We start from the raw sequence: 8593 nt of genomic DNA, 5'->3' as shown, positions 1-8593 counted from the left end.
GACTGAACATGAAAATCTACGCGGTGAAGATTCAGTACAACTAACATGGCATATTCAGTAAAAAATAAGATGGCAAATTCAGTAAAAATAACATGGCAAATTCAGTAGAAATGGCATGGCAGATTCAGTAGAAATGGTATGGCAGATTCAGTAGAAATTGCATGGCAGATTCAGTTCAAGTAACATGGCAAATTCAGTGCCATACACGTGGCAACTGTAGCTATTCCTTCATGGCATTTTTACTTCAGATTCTGATGCACCCGAAGAGTCATTCTCCAGTTTTTACAAAATTTAGAACATCTAGATTACAAAAAAAATGCCACCATGGACCAAGTCAAAGTGCTCCAATGTTGTTTACGGATTGCCCGTCCCTTTCTTTGGTTTCTTATGTTTTGCTTGAATCTCCAATCCCGATTTGTATCTTATCTCTTTTGGACGCCCTTTTGTGATGGAACGAGGCGGGTTCCTAACATGTGTTTGTGTGCTTGCTGTTCCAGATCCTACCTCCGAGTTTTCAGATGATGGCCCTGTGGACGAAGGCACACTTGATGTGCGGGGGAACCTGTGTAAGGCTTCCTCAGCTTTCCTCTTCTTGATCTCATCAAGCTCTCTTTTGAGGGCCTTCCTGTGTTTTTCTGCGACCCTTGCTGTCTCATCGCTCTTGCACGCTTCATCAATTAGTTCAACATAGTTCTTTGTCAACACAACGTGCCTCACGGCTTCCATGGTTGACTCTGGTCTCTCGTCATGCACGGCCAAAACTGCGTTTGATGTTTGCGGCGCCAATGCGTCCTCAGCGTCCCAAGTCCATCGCCGCCTTATGAAATGGCGGGGCATCGTGTCACCGCGTTCAAGTCCATTACTTTTAGAATGTGACAGCACACAATCCCGTCCAGTTCGAATTTGCAGCATTGGCAGTAGTATTCGCCTTCGCTTATCGATGCCTTCACAAAGTAGTTCCTTCCCTTGTCTGGGTCTTCAGGTTCTGAATCCGACATGCCCATGATAGAACACACCTTGAATGTATGTTCGTCCACCTGGAAAGCCGTGTACATGCTGGCACGCTTTATTTCTTCCTGGAATCTGCAAGTTTTGTGTGATTTTTGTTAAACTCTTGTGTGAAGTTTTTTGTAGCACCTTTTGTTTGTTGTGGCCAATGGAATTACAATTCGTTCAAACATGGCAACTACAGTTCATTAAACATGGCAACTGCAGTTGAGTAAACATGGCAACTGCAGTTCATTAAACATGGCAACTGCATTTCATTTAAACATGGCAACTACATAACAACCTCAATTTGGCATTTGCATTCCATACCATCATGGCCATTGGAATTTACATTTCATTAAATATGGCAACTGCAGTTCATTAAACATGGCAACTGCAGTTCATCAAACATGGCAACTGCAGTTATGCAAACATGATAACTACAGTTGAGTGAACGTGGCAAACTGTAGTTCATTAAGCATGGAAAACTGTAGTTCATTAAGCACGGCAACTACATATCATGTTTACTCTGTACCTAACGGCTACTTTTCAACACAATCATCATTTTCAACTAAGCATTTCAACTGCATTGCATTCTACATGGCACCTGGTACCTTCATGCTTTGTGCAAATAAGATTGTAACACAACTGACTTACTTGTTAAAAATCGTGTTGGTGTATATCTTGCTCATCTGCCTCTCCATTGGTAAATACGTTAGCAATTTTGGCTGCTTGAGTGCGGTGTTTGCTTCTTGCTGTAGCTCGGATCCCAGTATTTTTTGTTGCAAAGCGGTGTACTGCTTGGCAAACTGTAGTAATGAGTTGCCAGGGCTCATGTACCGCTTCAAAACAGCATTGAACCCCTCACTGCGCTGTGTAGTCTGCAGAAACGGGAAGAAACATTGCATGAAGTAGGCCGGCACCCAGTACATTCGCTTCTCCCACAAGCTAGCAAGCGTCTCGTGGTCTTGGACTTGATATGTTTCAATCATAGCCATCCAGCTCCTTTCAAACTCCTCCACCGTCAAGCTGTGGTCCACGCACAGCTCGAATGCCTTGTGCAGGTCTGGACGGTCAGCAAAGAACGGTCCTAGTGTCTCCTCGGCCTTCTTTATAATGTGTCACCTGCAGTGCCTGTGCACTGCCAATGGAAAGACCTCCTCTATGCCTGCACGCATGCTAAAATCCTGGTCTGTTATTATGTTCATCGGAACAAGTCCACCCGTGCCCTCCAAGAAGGTCTTGAACAGCCAAACGTACCCATCCGTGTCTTCGTTTCGAATGAGCCCGCATCCGAACTGCAATGACTGATTGTGGTTATTTATTCCTATGAATGGAGCGCATGGCATCTTGTACATATTAGTGAGATATGTCGTGTCGAAAGAAATGCAGTCTCGGAAATGTTTGTAGGCTCTTCTTGCAGCACCATCCACCCAATACATGTTCCTAACATGGTCCTCATCGTCCAATCTTATCCTGTAGAAGAAATCTTGATCTTCTTTCGCTTTCTCATCGAAGTAGGCTATCGTGGCTTCTATGTCAGCCAACTTGCTTTCTCTACGGTACTTTGCCTTTAGGTTTGTGACGTCTGCTAGTAGGTAGGGCATGCTACTCAGAGACCCATTCTTGCTATGGATGAGGGAGAGTATCTGCACCATTCTTGATGGACCGACGTTACAATCATGTAGCAGCTTTATGAATTTCTTCTCGAGGGGGGTGAATCCTCTATGGGCGGTCAGAAATTTTACCAGGTCAAACTTCTTTATTAGCTCATGGTTGTGCTCGTCAAAATATTCAGTGACCACCCACTGTGCTCCATCTACGTTCAGCTTACACCGAACAGGGCATTCCATCTTGACAATGATACCTCTCTTTCGTTCCGGAACGACAGGCGCATCACCTTTGCCCTTCTTGTTTCTTCGTGCCTTGTAGCACCTCATCTCACCTCTGCTGTACTCGTTAGTTTTTTTAATTTTCCTATGGTATTCGGTGTTGACCGCAAACCCATGGAACTTTGCATATGTCTGGTAGAATTCCTTTGCATCTGCAAACGAATCAAATCTCTGCCCAAGATACGGTGGCTGGGGTACCATGATTTCTGATTACCCACCATCTTCATCCCCTTGTGCTTCATCATCGGTTTCATCATTCACTTCAGTATCGGCGGCTGTTTCACCTGCTCGAGTGTTGCTTGTGCTGGTGTGCACATGTGTGCTTGTCGGTATTGCTGGCACGATTTCCATTTCTGACACTGACTCGGCATTGTTTGTGCCATGAGTGTTGGCTGGCTGGTGGAACGCTTCTTCCGTGCGCTCAGAGCTCCCCGCAATAGATGTCCCCGCGCCGCTGTTAATTGTAGTTGAAGGTCCTGCATTAAAAAATCAGGTATGAGTGTAAGATTTTGCTTGAATGTCATGTGTATCGTAACGGAGTACAGCAACTGCATGTGATTTTGCATGACATCATTTCACACAGCAAGCCGTGAATCTGCATATGACCATGCATGGCAACTGTAATTCTCTAGTAATGGCAGCTACAGTCCAACCACATGGCAACTACCATTGCCAACACATGGCAACCAGCGTCTTTTAGCTTGAGAACTTGTAGCATATAGCAATGGCAAAAATAGTCCAACACACATGGCAACTACTATAGCTCACACATGGCAACCAGCTTCTTTCAGCATCAGAAATTGCAGCACATAGCAATGGCAGATACAATCCAGCATACATGGCAACTACTGTTGCCAACACATGGCAACCAGTATACTCTAGCATCAAAACTTTGTATTCTAGGCTTGAGCTCAATACGCAAATGTGAACAATCATGAATGTTGCACACACTCTTATAGCAATTGGCAAATCCCGAAGACAATATACGTCTCTTTTGCACATGACCACTTGGTAGCATTTTTTTTTTGTTTTTTCCACCACCACCGTTACAAATCTACTTTTCTTCACATGCTATTCCCCACAAAAGCAAATGCAGTACTGTTTTCTGTTTTCACTTTTTTTTACCTTGTTGTGCCGCATGTGCCGATCTTGTGTGGTCTGTCATTCCAATTTGATGTGCTCTATCTGCAATAGCGCTTTCCTACAACTGTGAAGCTTGCCATGAGATGTTTGCCGATGTGGTTCCACCGTAACAACCTGCGATCATGGTAGCAGTTGGTCATTGCATGGCAACTGTAGTTTGTTCAACATGGCACATGTAGTGGTCCAACCATGCCACACAGATTTGTTCACACTTGTCATCCATGGTTGTTTAGACATTGCAGTCACATTTGATTATACATGGCAACTGCAGTTGTCCAGGCATGGCAACTGCAGTTTGTCCAGCCGTGGCAACCGAAGTTGTCCAGGCATGGCAACTGCAGCTTTCATATATGTTCCTTTCTCCTAACTCACTTTCCACAACATAACTTTCATGCGCTCACCTGTGTACGACGTTGATGGCAGGTACATGGTTGCTGCCTGATGCCACGTGCTGCATGAAGGTCCTACATTTTTTCCGATATAACTCGTGAGTCTTTTGCCATCCTTGCAAGTTTAATTTCATGTCCACAACAATAAGTTCCTTTTTCGTATGCGTTACCTTGATTTGCCACATTAGCTAGCTGAAGTTGGTTGCCAGTACATTTGTCAGCGTTAGCGCCCTGTGACGAAACTTGCCATGCTGCCCCCTGATTATGGTTTAGTCATAAGAACCTGCTAAAAATAGATTGTAGGACATAAGTAGAATGACATCTTCATCGTCACGAACATGGCAACTGTTTCTTCTTTGTTTATCATGCATCGTACCGATGCCCGCGTAGTGCTCTAGTAGTGGCAGCAATGGCCCTGAAGAAATGAGTTGATTGTACTCTGCTGCATCCCAAGGTGGCATTTCCGGCCTTTGAGAAAGCCAAGGATCAGTGCCATCTTCGTGATTCATTCTTCTGCTTTTTCTTTTCTGCCACTGTGCTTTTAGTCACTGCATGAACAAGAACGCATCAACAATCCACAAAAAGCGTTCTTGCTGTTTGCACGTAGAAGATAACACGACAATCTCATAACATTTCTTTGCGTAGGCAACCAACACCTCATGGCAAGTAGGACATGCACATCCATTTTTCTTTTCTGAATTCTGGATGCCATCTATCATTTTGAAGCGATGGCAACAGAAAATAAAATAGGATGGCAAGCAATAATATAACATGGTGGCAACTACGGACAACGATAGATGGCAACTGACGTTAGATACAAGTGGCAATTATTTTTCCTCCCTCCCCATGCCAAATTCCTCCTTTCTCTCCCTATTTTATAGTGATTACTACGCTACCAACTACTCGCATCAAGCCAACCCAGAAGCTTGGCACAAGTCTAGCATAGTATATGGCAGATCTGGCGTATGTTGGTGGGCAAATGCAAAGACACACAAATTCGTGGGGTGTTTGCCCTGATAGCGTGGATCCAGTCGCCATCTTCGTGGGCAAATTTTGCAAATTCAGATTTCTAGACAAAAGAAGGTCGAGAAACAGAAGGAGATCGGGGATCCACCTATTTTAGCTCGTCGTCTTGGGAGGGCGGGGAAGGGGTGGGAGGGGGTGGGGGTGGGGTGGGTGGTTAGCTGTGGGAAAGGCGCTAGGGATCTGCTCTGGTTGCCATGGCAACCAGAGAAGGAAGGCGACGGAGGTAGGGGATCGAGAGGCGCGAGACAATGGCGGCAGGGCGGACTGAGGATCGGAAGGAGCCCGGGACGGCTGGCGTGCTGGGTCGTGCGGGCAGCGCGGTCGTTTGGTCCGGACGTGTGGGCGGTTTTGCCACACACCGGACGTGCGGGCTGTGGCTGCGCGCGCCCGGACGCGGTCGTGCGGGCGGGTTCTTCTCCATGCCACACGAGGCGTGCGGCACAACCACCCGATACACCACACGTGTGGCAGTTATCGGTGTCCTAAATTATTGATACGTTGGAGATGTATCAGCATCCCCGAGCTTAATTCCTACTCGTCCTCGAGTAGGTAAATGATAAAAGAAATAATTTATGAAGTGTGAATGCTAGCAAAGTGCATAAGTTTGATCAATGATAATTTCAATCACTTTTCCTAGCATCATAATAGCAACTCTTTCTCATAAAACTTATCATGATAAAGTTGCAATTGAAAATGGGATTTTTTGTTGTGGAATGCTACCTATCATATTCATCATAAACTCTTTTCTTTTGTAGCATGGACATTTGGACTTTTATATGGTTCAAAGCAATAGTCTAGTTTTGACATGAGGACTTTGATACTCAAGCATACCAACAAGCAACCATGTCTTTCAAAATATCAACGCTAAAATAAGTTATCCCTATCCCATCATGCTCAATCATTGATCCATTCATGAAACACACTCGCATATTAGCTACAACCAATGCTCAAGTACGATCATAGTGCCTCCTAGTTGGTGCTTTATAAGAGAAGATGGAGACTCAAACTAAAAATAAAAATTGCATAAAGTAAAAAGAAAAGCCCTTCGCAGAGGGAAGTAGGGATTTGTAGAGGTGTGATACGTCTCCAACGTATCTATAATTTTTGATTGTCCCATGCTGTTTTGTTATTAATCTTGGATGTTTTATAATCATTTTATAGTCATTTTATATCATTTTTTGGTACTAACCCATTGACATAGTGCCAAGTGCCAGTTGGTGTCTTTTCCATGTTTTTTACATCACAGGAAATCAATATCAGACAGAGTCCAATTGCCCCGAAACTTTATGAATAATTTTTATGGGCCAGAAGGAACACAATGGGCCCTGGTTGCACCTGGGGGAGTCCTGAGGAGGGGACAACCCACCAGGGTGCGCCAGGAGGCCCAGGCGCACCATGGTGGGTTGTGCCCACCTCGGGTGCCCCCGGACCGCCTCTTTGCTCTGTAAATACCCCAGGATTCCAGAAACCCTAGGGGAGTCGACGAAATATTCATCCAGCCGCCGCAGAGTCCAGAACCACCAGATCCAATCTAGAAACCATCTCGGATGGGGTTCACCACCTCCATTGGTGCCTCTCTGATGATGCGTGAGTAGTTCTTTGTAGACCTTCGGGTCCGTAGTTAGTAGCTAGATGGCTTCCTCTCTCTCTCTCGCTGAATTCTCAATACAATGGTCTCTTGGAGATCCATATGATGTAACTCTTTTTGCAGTGTGTTTGTTGGGATCTGATGAACTTTGAGTTTATGATCAGTCATATCTTTTTATATCCATGAAAGTTATTTGAGTTTCTTTGATCTCTTATATGCATGATCGCTTATAGCCTCGTATTTCTTCTCTGATATTTGGGTTTTGTTTGGCCAACTTGATCTATTTATCTTGCAATGGGAAGAGGTGCCCGGTAGTGGGTTCGATCTTACGGTGCTTGATCCCAGTGACAGAAAGGGAAACGAAACGTATGTATTGTTGCTACTAAGGATAAAACGATGGGGTCTATCTCTACATAGATAGATCTTGTCTACATCATGTCATCGTTCTTATGGCATTACTCAGTTTCTCCATGAACTTAATACACTAGATGCATGCTGGATAGCGGTCGATGTGTGGAGTAATAGTAGTAGATGTAGGAAGGAGTCGGTCTACTAATCTTGGACGTGATGCCTATGTAATGATCATTGCCTGGATATCGTCATAATTATTTGAGGTTCTATCAATTGCCCAACAGTAATTTGTTTACCCACCGTTTGCTACCTTTTTCGAGAGAAGCCACTAGTGAAATCTACGGCCCCCAGGTCTTCTTTCTCATATATTTGCTTTGCGTTCTATTTTATTTGCACTTTTTATTCAGATCTATTAAACCAAAAATACAAAAATATTTTCCTGCACTTTATTTTATTTGCGATCTATTTATTCAATCTATTATAATTTTCTCCCGTCTCCATGCCAATTTCTGGCGCTGTTACCCGAAAGGGATTGACAACCCCTTTAACACGTCGGGTTGCGAGTGGCTGCTATTTGTGTGTAGGGGTTGTTTACTTTGTGTTGCTTGGTTCTCCTACTGGTTCGATAACCTTGGTTTCATTTCTGAGGGAAATACCTACCGCCGCTGTGCTGCATCATCCCTTCCTCTTTGGGGAAATACTGACGTAGCTTCAAGCGACATAAAGGAATTTCTGGCACCGTTGCCGGGGAGAATCAAGTCAAGATAGCCTCCCGTCAACACGCCATTTCTGGCGCCGTTGCCGGGGAGGATCTTCAACATATACCAGGTTCCTAATCACAAATCTCATCTCCTCGCAATATACATTATTTGCCATTTGCCTCTCGTTTTCCTCTCCCCCACTTCACAAAAATTTGCCGTTTTATTCGCCCCTCTTTTCCGTTCGTCGTTTTCTTGCCGGATCTGCTTTTGTGTGCTTTCTTGTTTGCGTTGTCATGATGCCTCAAAGAAAATATTATGATATTCCTTACCCCAATATTTTGCTTGAAATTGAGAAAAGTACTAAGGAATATATGACTACACAATTTGAGCATAATAAGTATTTTACCGAAGAACTTAAGGAGCACTCCGTTGTGCTAGATGCTATTACAAAACAAATTGATGATATTAGTAGAGAAGTTTGCAATCTCCAATCTAAGTATGCTTTTGCTGAAAGTC

At 44.2% G+C, this 8593-nt stretch overlaps 1 pseudogene; it reads right to left on the bottom strand.

Moving 5' to 3' along the window:
- Positions 1–354: 354 nt before the first annotated feature.
- On the bottom strand, positions 355–3080 carry LOC109765863 (protein FAR1-RELATED SEQUENCE 5-like; annotated as a pseudogene).
- Positions 3081–8593: the final 5513 nt, after the last annotated feature.

The sequence above is a fragment of the Aegilops tauschii genome, chromosome 5, assembly GCF_002575655.3.
Source record: "Aegilops tauschii subsp. strangulata cultivar AL8/78 chromosome 5, Aet v6.0, whole genome shotgun sequence".
NCBI classification, from domain to species: Eukaryota; Viridiplantae; Streptophyta; class Magnoliopsida; order Poales; family Poaceae; genus Aegilops; species Aegilops tauschii.
This window is presented reverse-complemented; position numbering and strand designations above follow the sequence as displayed.